This window comes from Lampris incognitus, chromosome 1 (assembly GCF_029633865.1).
Source record: "Lampris incognitus isolate fLamInc1 chromosome 1, fLamInc1.hap2, whole genome shotgun sequence".
NCBI classification, from domain to species: Eukaryota; Metazoa; Chordata; class Actinopteri; order Lampriformes; family Lampridae; genus Lampris; species Lampris incognitus.
In genome coordinates, this window is record NC_079211.1 from 4,797,065 (window position 1) to 4,811,080 (window position 14,016).

The window sequence follows — 14,016 nt, forward strand, 5'->3', positions numbered from 1 at the left end:
CAGGTGTAGCAGGATTACAAACCAGATGTAGTAGGACTACAAACAAGGTGTAGCTGGACTGCAGACCAGATGTAGCAGAACTACAAACAGGTGTAGCAGGACTACAAACCAGATGTAGCAGGACTACAAACCAGGTGTAGCAGGACTACAAACAAGGTGTAGCAGGACTACAAACCAGATGTAGTAGGACTACAAACCAGGTGTAGCAGAACTACAAACAAGTGTAGCAGGACTACAAACCAGGTGTAGCAGGACTACAAACCAGGTGTAGCAGGACTACAAACCAGGTGTAGCAGCCATTGTGGCTGGTGTGCCGTCAGCTCAGCAGTAAACAGTTCCACCCTTGTAAAGATGGATCCCGGGACCAAAGCTAACACAGACAGTCTGATGTATTACACACACTACACCACACTATATGGGAACACTGTTGTACAGTCATACTGGTTGTCATGGATACATCAGCATCGCGTCCCGGTCTTTTTCCCAAGACATACGTGTTTGCTGCTGCACCCGGAGAACTGCTCAGCACAGCCGGTTCCCCACTCCGGCTGCTGGGAACTTCTCAGTACCGCCGTGCCGTGGTTGTGGGTTAGGTGCCTTGCTCAAGGGCTCATCAGTCAGCTGTAGTTATTAAAGCGGGTGGGGGTGGGGTGTTTCTCATTCCCAGGATCTGATTTATCCTGCAGCTCAGGAAGTCACAATGACATCACAATACTGTTTTCATGACCTTTGACCTCGTGGTCGGTGTGTGATGTCATACGTTTAGTCGGTCCAGTTGGTGAAGAGAGAGAGAGTTTAAATGACTGATGGACGTTTATCATTTCGGTTCTGATGGACAAATACAAATCATAACACATCGATGAAGCAGGAACGCCTGTATTAACACACACACACACACACACACACACACACACACACACACACACGTATAAACAAATATATCTATCGCAGCCCCTCCACGTCCTCCTCCCTCATGCTGGCATTATGTGCCACCATTTCGCCATCCTCCAACCATCCCCCCCTCCCCGACAGGACCAGGCTTGTCTTTGGGTGCCTGGGGAGACCCCCCCCCCGGGGAGACCCCCCCCCCACAGCCAGGCAGTGGCTGGAGGCTGAAGGAGAGCCAAGTGCTGGGCCTCCTCTTAGTCAAACTCCTCCTACTGCTGCTTTTTCCCCTCCTTCCTCTCCTCCTCCATCACCAATTTCTCCTGCCCTCTTCCTTCCTTTTCTCCTCAGTCTGCAGACAAACTTGCTGACATCGTCCATCAGTGACGTGTTTACGACAATGGCAACTTCAGAATGATCCACATCCTGCAGACTGCAGCAGCACGTCGTGTATGCATTTGCATACTGGCTGGCCGATGCGTAAACCTTTCCGGTAACCACGGTAACTATTTATCATTTCCCACAACAACAAAAAAAGCTGATAAAAGACTTACCTAGCTTCCTGGACAGGTCTTCTTTAGCTGTGGTTCTTCTTCTGCAGTCTCCTTTGTGTTGCGTGGCGTCACGTGAGCTGACTGGGAGGTCTGGGAGGCCCCCACCAGCCCACATATTTGGGACAGATGTGTGATGATAACTCCTACTCAACAGACGGAGAACAGTCAAATCGGGTGGAGCGGCGTGTGATGTGGATGGTTGGTGTCTGGCAGGACTTCACCAGGAAAAATGACAGGGTGCATAGTGTTCTCCACCTTCATCATAGCAGCCCGATGAGGAAGAGGGAGGCAGGTAGTGCTGCGTTAGAAGAAGAAGTGAAGGTGTTGTGTGTAACCAGCAGATACCACAGAAGAAGCTGGCGGGAGACCTTCACCAACACACAGTGCTGCATCCGCCAGTACAACTCAGGTTCGACCAGGTTTTCTGGTTTGTTCCTGACACACCAGCCCTGCTGCCTCTCCTCCATGTGCCGCCTCCCCAACACCTGCATACCCCAGCCTTTACACCCAGCAGTGACGTCAGCAAACCCTTCACAGCATCAGAACACTCTGGCAACACAGGTAGTTGTGGTGCAGTGTTGTGTTAAGAGACCTGTCAATCAATCTGGGCGTGACAGCAGCTTCATGTCTTGTGGTATTTAGTTTGGCAGAGGGGCGACCCTTTGGTTCACATTGGGGTTAAGGATTAAAGCTTTAAACAAGGGGTTGCGTTGTCTTCTCCTTCTTTGACCTTCTCTTTTTCTTGACTCATCATCATCATCATCATCATCGTGGTGGTGGTGGTGGTGGTCGTTCTTGTCTGCTCAGTAGGAGGTATTACCGGCCTGTCTGGGGTTTCTAGTTATGAAGCTGTTGCATGACAGGAGTGTGTGATTGGTGGTGTGTTTGTGGTGTTTAGATGTTCAGATGTTGTGTTTGGATGGAGAGATGAGAGACGACAGGCTTCGTTTCCTGCAGCAACACACCAAACTCACAGGGCCCCCCACTGTTCTAAAGGAATTAGTTTCCAGGACTTTACCTTGGATGTCCAGGCCAGGCGCTGCCGACAGGAGGTGGTGTTGGTCAGTGTGAACGGTCAGCGGACGTCTCGGCGGTCTCTAAACGGACTGTGGGACTGAACACACGGATGTGACATGTCAGCTCGACAGTACAGTAAGATATACACTCTCAGCAGGTGAAACACCATCCCATAACCCTGGATAATACTTTTCATGAGTTCTGTAACATCTCCAGGACTTCTGATCAATTTGATCATTTCCAAGTTGTTTTCTATGACTGCAAAATCAGTCTACACATTTTCAGGGCATGTGGGAACTCTTCCTCGTTGGAAGTCCCTCAGAATGGGAACTTAAGAGCCTATAATCACATGTAACTTTTATAAGATCCTAGAAGACAGCATAAGGAAACGTTCAGCGACACTTTCCTTTCATGTGTATTTAACTAATGTTGTGTGTTTTGTAACTTTCCCCCATAACTGTTCTCAGTTGTCTCCAGAACTGAGGGTGTGGTCTATGCCTCATTAATATTCATGAGCTGGCCTATGAGTGACAAGTACAAGCAAGGGTTGGCGGTAAGGGCGGGCGGGGTTTCATATTTGATGGTTTGACGGTATGTATATGATGGCGGTCTGACGTCTGATGACGTCACCAGAAGAAAGAGAAGCTGATCTGTGGGAGCTCAGTTGACAGACAGACAGACAGACAGACAGACAGACAGACAGACAGACAGACAGACAGACAACATCTAAGGAGGAAACGACACAACCGACATGTTTAAAAATGGTTCCCGCTTCAAACGTCTGTCTAACAGTCTAAACTGTCTCCGTGCACAGACAGACGGCATATTTACGTTCTTCCAGTGTTTCCCAACCCAGTCCTCAAGGACCCCCTATGTGCAGATTTTCTTTGCAACCCTGAATAGGTACCTGTCTGTAGTTAGTCAACCAATCAGCAATGAATGTCAGAGTTTGCACACCTTGCATAATTAAGTGCCGTGAGATGATTGGTTGAGTAAGTACAAGCAGGGCTACCTATGCAGGTTACAATGAACATCTGCAGGATAGGGGGTCCTGGAGGACTGGGTTGAGAAACATTGCAAGACCCTTTCTTTCTTTGTGTCTTTCTTTCAGTTTGTCTTTGTTTCTCTTTGTCTTTCTTACTCTCTCCAACTCTGTCTCTCCATCTCTGTCTCTCTCACTGTCTGTCTCTGTCCATCTCTCCATCTGTCTTTCTGTCTGTCTATCTCTGTCTCTCTCTCTCTGTCTATGTCTCTCTCTGTATCTCTTTCTGTCTCTCCATCTCGGTCTCTCTCTGTCTGCCTGTCCGCCTCTTTCTGTCCCTCTGTCTGTCTCTCCGTCTCTGTATCTCTCTTTCTGTCTCTCTCACTGTCTGTCTCTGTCCATCTCTCCATCTGTCTCTCTGTCTGTCTATCTCTGTCTCTCTCTCTCTGTCCATGTCTCTTTCTGTCTCTCCATCTCGGTCTCTCTCTGTCTGCCTCTTTCTGTCCCTCTGTCTGTCTCTTCGTCTCTGTATCTCTCTGTCTGTCTCTCTCACTGTCTGTCTCTGTCCATCTCTCCATCTGTCTCTCTGTCCATGTCTCTCTCTGTATCTCTGTCTGTCTCTCCGTCTCTGTATCTCTCTTTCTGTCTCTCCATCTTTGCCTGCCTGTCTCTCTGTCTGTCTGTTTCTGTCCCTCTGTCTGTCTCTCCGTCTCTGTCTGTCTGTCTCTCCGTCTCTGTATCTCTCTTTCTGTCTCTCCATCTTTGCCTGTCTGTCTGTCTGTTTCTGTCCCTCTGTCTGTCTCTCCGTCTCTGTCTGTCTGTCTCTCTCTTTCTGTCTCTCCATCTTTGCCTGTCTGTCTCTCTGTCTGTCTGTTTCTGTCTCTCCACGTCTCTCTACATACTGAAGATGCTTTGGTTCTTTGGACCCTGTGCTGTCGGCGGTCTTTCATCGCTGCAGCTGAGGAGACTTGTCAGTGACTCCAGCCCTCAACACAAGAATGTGTTGTCCTCCCTCTTCGTTTCAGCACAGACTGGTCTACACACAGCGGTTTTGAGTTTTCTGTTGCATTTTTCTTCAGGTCTGTCAACTGACGCTTGCTTTTCTCTCTCCAGACTTTAACGGGTCAATCTCCACAGGTTGAAAACCTGAAGGGAGCTTTTCAAATAAGAACGTGTCGTCGCTCTGATCTCTTTGCGCTTCTTTGAATTCAGCATGATTTCATTTCCTGCTTGACTCCCTGGTGTTGTGATTGTTTCCTCCAGCTGGAGGGAAGACATGCATGACGGTGCTGAGAGTTAAAAGACTGAGATCTGCTCATGCAAGAACTTCTCTGTCCTGTTGTGTTGTTGTTGGCGCGCTAGTCTGGTGACTTCGTTTCTGCCTCTGCAGCCAGCGGCCTGCCCCTGCCCCCCCCCCCCATAGGTAGTCCAGATGTGCAGGTTTTGAAAGGGGTTTAGTAGGGAGGCTCTCCAAGCCGGGACTCGGGAGTGAATAGGGAACATTGAACGCTAGAGAGGTCATATTTTGGAAGACATTTTCTGGTTGGCTAGAACAACCGAGCCGGTCATTATGACCGTTTCGGATTTTCAAAGTTTATAACTTTGTGAGAGAAAAAAAGATACAGACCCGCCTCCCTGAATGTTCCGAAAATTACATATATTTGCATTAAAATTACTTTTAGATCAATTGCACAAAAAAGTTAGGATAATATCTACCTGAAACGACCATCAGCGGTCAAACTGGCCTGTCGTAATTTGCGCGTGATGGTGTGCGTCATGTCAGTATTTATGAGGTGTGTTGGTGGCGTCAATTCCTTCGTGAAGTTCGTTGCTCTGTCCTTGAAACACTCTAGCGCCCTCCAGTGCAGAGAAATAGTCTAAACTTGATGTGTGATTATGTCCAACTTGTCTGGTTACAGACGCAGCATGACTACCAACGAGGCGCTGCAGTATTACAGGTGTTGGACAAAACTATGATAATAAGACCCAGTTTATATTTAAAAAAGACAACAACAACAACAACAACAACAACAGAGGATTGCTTTAACACTAGAACGACCGGGATTTCACTCCTACCTGAAACGACCACGGGCCGTCAAAATGACTGCCGGTTTTTAAACTCTATATTGTGTCAAGATAAATACCCAGTTGAGATATTAATGTATTACACGTGTTGGTATGTCTGTTATGAAACTAACTGACACCAAAATTAACATTTAACAACTTTAATACTATTTTTAAACAATTTAAAATGGCCGCTGTCCAACACCTGTAAACACTGCAGGGCCTCGGTGGTAGTCATGGTGCGTCTGTAACCAGACATATTGGACATAATCACAAGTCAAGTTGAGACTGTTTCTCTCCACTGGAGGACGCTAGTGTGTTTCTAGGACAGAGCAACGAACGTAATGAAGGAAATGACGCCACCAACACACCTCATAAATACTGACATGACGCACACCATCACGCGCAGATTACGAGCCCATCTTATCACAACTTTTTCGTGCAATTGATCTAAAACTCATTTTAATGCAATTTTAGGGGCACCGATGGAGCGGCAGGTCTGTATCTTTTTTTTCACGGAGTTATTAAACTTTGAAAATCCAAAACCGTCAAAATGACGGCCTTGAGGGGAGGAAGATCATCCCCTATTCCCCTTCTCACCCAGAATTCCTTGCTTTGCTCCCGTGCCTCCCCTATTCCCTGAGAAACCTCAGGTGTGATGTGATGTTCCACACAAGTCGGCCGTTTGATTTGCAAGTCCAGCTGGATGGCCACGAGGCCCTCCGTCCTAATCTCCGTCAGTCCCGGCTCCACCGTGGCTTTTGCATATGAATACGGATTAAAATCAGTTAATGTCTTCGGCACGCTTTGATACGCCATCATTGTGTAAGGTCTCCATTGAAGGCGTGCTCCAAAGCCCTTCTCCAACAGACACAAATCAACCGACTTTTGCGTACGCGTGTTTGCGGCTGCCTGTGGACTCCCACCTCCTTTCAGCCGGGCCAGCATCTTTCCATACAGCAGCTGAGGGCCATTCCTGCATCTGTTTGCCTATGTAAAATATCTCCCAAATTATCATGCGATTTTAATAAACGGTCGGAAAATAAAGAGCAGCCGGGCTGTCCAGATGTTGGGGGGGGGAGGGGGTTAGGGAAGTCACGTGTCCATCGCAGGCGGGAAAAACAGCTTCCTTTTACTTCTGGTCTCGCTTTAAATGAAGTCAGAAATGTATGTTTGCCTAACTGCGCTTCGGTGTCCCAGCCGAAGAGATTGGTTTTGCGTGTTTTTAACCTGTGACATTTCATGCGCAGGTGTGGTGTGCCGCGTTACTCCTCAGCTGCTGCACAGTAAGGCCTCATGTTAAAGTCCATATCAAACTAAACCGATGCCACCGTATGGACCGGCTGCAACACGCAGAGGCTTTTGGGACATTTTAGGGTGTTCAGCACTACGTTCTGACGCCAACGGTGTCGAAGACGTGAATCTGACACTTTTATCCGGAATTTGTTTGGGGGACAATGTTGAAGCTGAGGTCAGAATTGTAATTCCGGTTCAGAATTGTAATACTTCCGGTGTGGGAAGATGGCGGCGCAAATTCACGTTTGCGGCGGCCTCAGCCAGTACCGTCCATGCAGCGTCTCTGTCCGCGTCTGCGTCGAAGTTTTGTCTTGGTTTGATGGCTGGGAGAGCTGGTGCTGGATCGGCTGGGAGAGCTTGGTCTGCTGCGTCCTGTGGGCCCAGGGACCACGGCCCTGCCCGGAGCAGCGCCCGAAGAGGTAACACAGAGGGCAGTCTGACAGGACGCGGAAGCGGGGCAGGCTAAGCTAACTGCTAGCCCATGCAGACCGGCAGTTCCGACAGTCATCCTGGCTGGCGTTCGTTCTCCTGGACAGTGATTTTTGTTTGTTTGTTTGTTTGTTTAGTTTAGATACACGTGTTGGCTTGGATATGTGTGTTCTTGTAGTTTTTGGATGCGTGTTTTTGTCTGTGTTGCACTGCTGCGGGCCGGGGGAACCATGTTTCACTTCATTTCATGTGCACAAGACAAGTGCAAGAAATGAAACGACAAAGTGTTTCTGATTCTGATTCTGATCCAGCACATGCAGTACACTAGCTGTAACAGTATACAGTACACTAGCTGTAACAGTATACAGTACACTAGCTGTGCGTTCTGGCACAAAATGGCTGCCGTGCATCACCCAGGTGGTGCTACACATTGGTGGTGGTTGAAGTGAATTACCCCCTTCAATGTAAAGCGCTTTGGATGTCTAGAAAAGCACTATATAAAATGTAATGATGATGATGATTATTATCACTATTATTATTATTATTATTATACACAGTAGCTGTAACAATATATACACTACTGTAACAGTATACAGTACAGTAGCTGTGTCAGTATACAGTACAGTATACACTACCCTACTGTAACATTATACAATAATTCACTACTCTAACAGTATACTGTACACTACTCTAACATTATACAGTACAGTAGCTGTAACAGTATACAGTCCACTACTGTAACAGTATACAGTACACTAGCTGTAGCAATATACAGTACACTAGCTGTGTCATTATACAGTACACTACTGTAACAGTATAGAGTACAGTAGCTGTGTCAGTATAAAGTACACTACTGTAACATTATACAGTACAGTAGCTTCAACAGTATACAGTACACTACTGTAACAGTATACAGTACAGTAGCTGTAACAGTATACAGTACACTAGCTGTGTCAGTATATAGTACACTACTGTAACAGTATAGAGTACAGTAGCTGTGTCAGTACTATACAGTACACAGTATACAGTACACTACTGTATATTGACACATGACATTTGTGAAAAGCTGATTCGCACCATGCTGATGTTGCATCACATAATTTCACTTATGGTTTCTTTTAATTCATGTTTTGATCCTCTTAACCAAATCCAACCAAGAAGATAATTCACCATCATGCCATTTTTAATAAACATACTGTAAAAATATCCAGAAATCATCTTAATATCAGCGTGGTGATAACGGCAGATACTCCACACAGCCCGGCTTTAATGTGTGAAGGTTCTGAGTTTTCTGTTGGCTCTTAATGAGGGATGGTGAAAAAGATGACGAAGCTCTATGGGATGATACACTAGTCCAAAGAAACTCTCTTGGTGAAAATACCACTGAAGGATTTCTGGTAAAGATGATTTTTGTGCCAATGTGTGCCAATAGAAAATGCAGCTGACAAGACTGAAATATGAAAGCGGTGGTTTTCCTAAACAAGACACGGTTTTCATTCCATGCTGACATTCATCTCAGACCTGTGAACGAAGCCTACCTAACTACTGGGTTTCTACCCAACTACTGGATTTCTACCTAACTACCGGGTTTCTACCTAACTACCGGGTTTCTACCCAACTACTGGGTTTCTACCCAACTACTGGGTTTCTACTCAACTACTGGGTTTCTACCTAACTACTGGATTTCTACTCAACTACTGGGTTTCTACCCCACTACTGGGTTTCTACCCAACTACTGGGTTTCTACCCCACTACTGGATTTCTACCCAACTACTGGGTTTCTACCCCACTACTGGGTTTCTACCCAACTACTGGGTTTCTACCCAACTACTGGGTTTCTACCTAACTACTGGGTTTCTACCCCACTACTGGGTTTCTACCGAACTACTGAGTTTCTACTTAACTACTGGGTTTCTACCTAACTACTGGGTTTCTACCGAACTACTGGGTTTCGACCTAATTATTGAGTTTCTACCCAACTACTTGGTGTCTAACTAAACATTGGGTTTCTACCCAACTACTAGTTTCTACCTAACTGCTGGGTTTCACTCCGCTGCTGTGATGCAGAGACTGAATGCAAAGTTTATTCGTGTATTTTTCTGTTCTGTTAACACAAATTCATCTGCATTTTGTGTAAGTATGAATTGTGTTGGGATAAAAGAACTCAGTCACACGTCCGGGTAGCACAGCAATCTATTCCGTCACCTACCAACATGAGGATCGCCGGTTCAAATCCCTGTGTTACCTCCAGCTTGGTTGGGCATTCCTACAGACACAACTGGCCGTGTCTGTGGGTGGGAAGCCGCATGTGGGTATGTGTCCTGGTTGCTGCATTAGCGCCTCCTCTGGTCGCTCGGGGCGCCTGTTCAGGGGGGAGGGGGAACTAGGGGGAATAGGGTGATCCTCCCACGCACTACCTCCCCCTGGTGAAACTCCTCACTGTCAGGTGAAAAGAAGCGGCTGGCGACTCCACATGTATGGGAGGAGACATGTGGTAGTCTGCAGCCCTCCCCGGATCAGCAGAGGGGGTGGAGCAGAGACCGGGACGGCTCAGAAGAGTGGGATAATTGGCCAAGTACAATTGGGGAGAAAAAGGGGGGAAAAAAGAGCTCAGTCTCATCCAGGTTGACCTAACTCTTCAGCATGGGGAGCTCCCATTAAAGAGAAGGTTAAAGGTCAGAGTCACAATTCCTTTTATTCCAGATATGTTAATATTCTTCTGATGTTACAAAACACAATCTGCTCCCTGCAGTACGTCCTCTGAGAAGAGAGCTGAGCACAGCTTCTTTATGGTATTATAATATGTATAATATATAATATATCACCTATCAATGTCATCTGAGAAGAGAGCTGAGCACAGCTTCTTTATGGTATTATAATATGTATAATATATATCACCTATCAATGTCATCTGAGAAGAGAGCTGAGCACAGCTTCTTTATGGTATTATAATATTTATAATATATATCACCTACCCGTGTCATCTGAGAAGAGAGCTGAGCACAGCTTCTTTATGGTATTATAATATGTATAATATATATCACCTATCAATGTCATCTGAGAAGAGAGCTGAGCACAGCTTCTTTATGGTATTATAATATGTATAATATATAATATATCATCTATCACTGTCATCTGAGAAGAGAACTGAGCACAGCTTCTTTATGGTATTATAATATTTATAATATATAATATATCACCTATCAATGTCATCTGAGAAGAGAGCTGAGCACAGCTTCTTTACGGTATTATAATATTTATAATATATCACCTAACCGTGATGAAGAGTTCTCATCTTTTAGTATAGAAATATACTATCATCCCCCAACTTCATCCTAACGCCATTCTTGCTCCATCCTAACTCCATTCTAACTCCATCCTAACTCCATCCTAGCTCCATCCTAACTCCATCCTAGCTCCATCCTAACTCCATCCTAACTCCATCCTAACTCCATTCTAACTCCATCCTAACGCCATCCTAACTCCATTCTAACTCCATTCTTGCTCCATCTAACTCCATTCTTGCTCCATCCTAACTCCATTCTAACACCATCCTAACTCCATCCTAACTCCATCCTAACTCCATTCTAATGCCATCCTAACTCCATTCTAACTCCATCCTAACGCCATCCTAACTCCATTCTAACTCCATGCTTGCTCCATCCTAACTCCATTCTAGCTCCATCCTAACTCCATTCTTGCTCCATCTAACTCCATTCTAGCTCCATCCTAGCTCCATCCTAACTCCATTCTTGCTCCATCCTAACTCAATCCTAGCTCAATCCTAGCTCCATTCTTACATGCAGATTGATAACATGTTCAATACGTTTTTATTGTCTTTAAAACATCGTCTTTATGTGTCTACATGTTGTTGTGCTGTTGTCTACATGTTGTTGTGCTGTTGTCTAAATGTTGTTGTCTAGATGTTGTTGTGCTGTTGTCTACATGTTGTTGTCTACATGTTGTTGTGCTGTTGTCTACATGTTGTTGTCTACATATTGTTGTCTACATGTTGTTGTGCTGTTGTCTACATGTTGTTGTGCTGTTGTCTACGTGTTGGTGTGCTGTTGTCTACATGTTGTTGTGTTGTTGTCTACGTGTTGGTGTGTTGTTATCTACATGTTGTTGTGTTGTTGTCTATGTGTTGGTGTGTTGTTATCTACATGTTGTTGTGTTGTTGTCTACATGTTGTTGTGCTGTTGTCTAAATGTTGTTGTCTAGATGTTGTTGTGCTGTTGTCTACATGTTGTTGTCTACATGTTGTTGTGCTGTTGTCTACATGTTGTTGTCTACATATTGTTGTCTACATGTTGTTGTGCTGTTGTCTACATGTTGTTGTGCTGTTGTCTACGTGTTGGTGTGCTGTTGTCTACATGTTGTTGTGTTGTTGTCTACGTGTTGGTGTGTTGTTATCTACATGTTGTTGTGTTGTTGTCTATGTGTTGGTGTGTTGTTATCTACATGTTGTTGTGTTGTTGTCTACATGTTGTTGTGCTGTTGTCTACATGTTGTGGCAGTTTATTTGAGGGATATACAACCTGGCCTTGGATTTGGATATACATTTGTATTAAGGTTAAGATTTGGCAGTCCCAGCGGTCACTGGGCGGTAGGCAGGGAGACATCCTGGACAGGCCATCACAGGGCCCACACACACACACACAAAAATGCACACACACACGCACACACACACACACACACACACACACACACACACACACACACACACACACACACACACACACGTGCATTCACACCTTGTCAATGCCACAGATGTGTATGTGTTTGTGTGTATGTATGTTTGTGTGCGTGTGTGATACTGTGTCAGCATCACAGTGTGCGTGATGTGTGTCTGAGTGCTGGCATACATGTCACAATGTTCAAGTGTTTGGCGTTGTGCATGTAGGCTGTAGTGTGCGGTGTCTCCAGTGTGCATGAGTGTGTAGTAGTGCTGCTCACACTAACGCACACTGCGTCCTGACAGGTTTCATCTGTACTCTGGAAGTTACACAACACTTCGCCCTTTCCCAGCACGGCAATGACACACCGTGACATGACGCACACCACATGTCATTATCTACCCCCTACCACTGAAGCTGCAGAAGCTCCTCCTCTCCCACCGGAACACCGGGACACCGGAACACCGGGACAATGGAATGCCAGAACACAGGAACACTGAGACACTGGGACACTGGAACACTGGGACACTGGAACACCGGGACACAGGAACACCGGGACACTGGAATGCCAGAACACAGGAACACCGGGACACTGGAACGCCGGAACACTGGAACACCGGGACACTGGAACGCCGGAACACTGGAACACCGGGACACAGGAACACTGGAACACCGGGACACTGGAACGCCGGGACACTGGAATGCCGGGACACCGGAACACCGGGACACTGGAACGCCGGGACACTGGAACACTGGAACACCGGGACACAGGAACACCGGGACACAGGAACACCGGGACACTGGAACGCCGGGACACTGGAACACCGGGACAGTGGAACACCGGGACAGTGGAACTCTGGAACAACAGAACTCTGGAACACCAGAACACCGGGACACTGGAACACCAGAACTCTAGAACTCTGGAACACCAGAACTCTAGAACACCAGGACACTGGAACGCCAGAACACTGGAACACAAGAACTCTAGAACACCGGAACGGTGAAACACCGGAACACTGGAACAGACACACTGCGCTGGTATGAGACGCGGCGGCCTCGTAAAACTAACGCCAACCTGCTTCCAACATGTCGTCTCTGCTGTATGTCTGGCATGCCTCATTCCCACAATCCATCAGTGTACTGATCTATGAGAAGGTGTTTGAAAGAAAAACTCTGCTGAGGTGATACACTCTGTTTCACAACAAACCGTGTCACACCTCATGTAGAGCTGGAGCAGGAAGGCTGCTCTCAGCTCCGCAGACACAGTTCCTACAACACAGGAGCCCGGAGTACATGTCAACATTTACAGTAACGTCTCATCAGTGTCGATCTGAAATATCACCGCGTCCTCTGTTTTACAATCCCACTACACCGTGTTCTACTCTCCACGTTGTTCTTTACCCCATGACTCTAGTCTGAAATATCACCGCGTCCTGTTTTACAATCCCACTACACCGTGTTCTACTCCCCACGTTGTTCTTTACTCTATGACTTTAGTCAGTGTTCCCAGGCGTCAACACAGTTTTACATGGAATTCCTTTACATGCCCAAATCTGCCAGTGTGTGTGTGTGTTTCCTGATGATGCAGGATTGTGGTTGCTTCCTTTAACCCGGTGTACGTGTCCCGGTTCTACTGGTACAAAAAATGTACAGCCAATGTTGCAGTGGGGACAGAATCCAGGGTTACACGTTGGGGGGGGGGGGGCAGGAATGACTGTTACCCAAGGAGCTTTGCTTCTTTTCTTTTTTGTCATCTATGTCATTTTGCCCTCTTAAGACAATATGTCGAAGTGTGCTGTCTCTACGGACTATTCCAACTGCTGTACTCCAACCACCTACACCTGCTGTACTCCAACCACCTACACGCTCCTCTCTCTCCATTAATTCGAAAGTTGGCGCGCTGTTACCAAAACAACCACCACATCCTGCATTGATGACGTAGTTTCCTGTTACGTCCTTGTCGGGGACGCATCAGGACGCATTAGCGTTTCCGCTACAAAAGACACGTGGTCAAATGCGTCCCAGACCACCTCGGCAAGTGGTCTGAGTAACCGGTCCGCAGAACGGTCTGGTGGTGGTTGTGGCGCTGTCCACTTGTGATCCGATCCCAAAA

The 14,016-nt window shown here is 46.5% G+C and overlaps 1 protein-coding gene across 1 annotated transcript in view; it reads left to right on the plus strand.

Moving 5' to 3' along the window:
- Positions 1 to 14,016, plus strand: part of emx3 (empty spiracles homeobox 3) — a 38,785-nt gene that overhangs the window by 9,500 nt on the left and 15,269 nt on the right. The gene's annotated exons all lie outside the window — the stretch shown is intronic.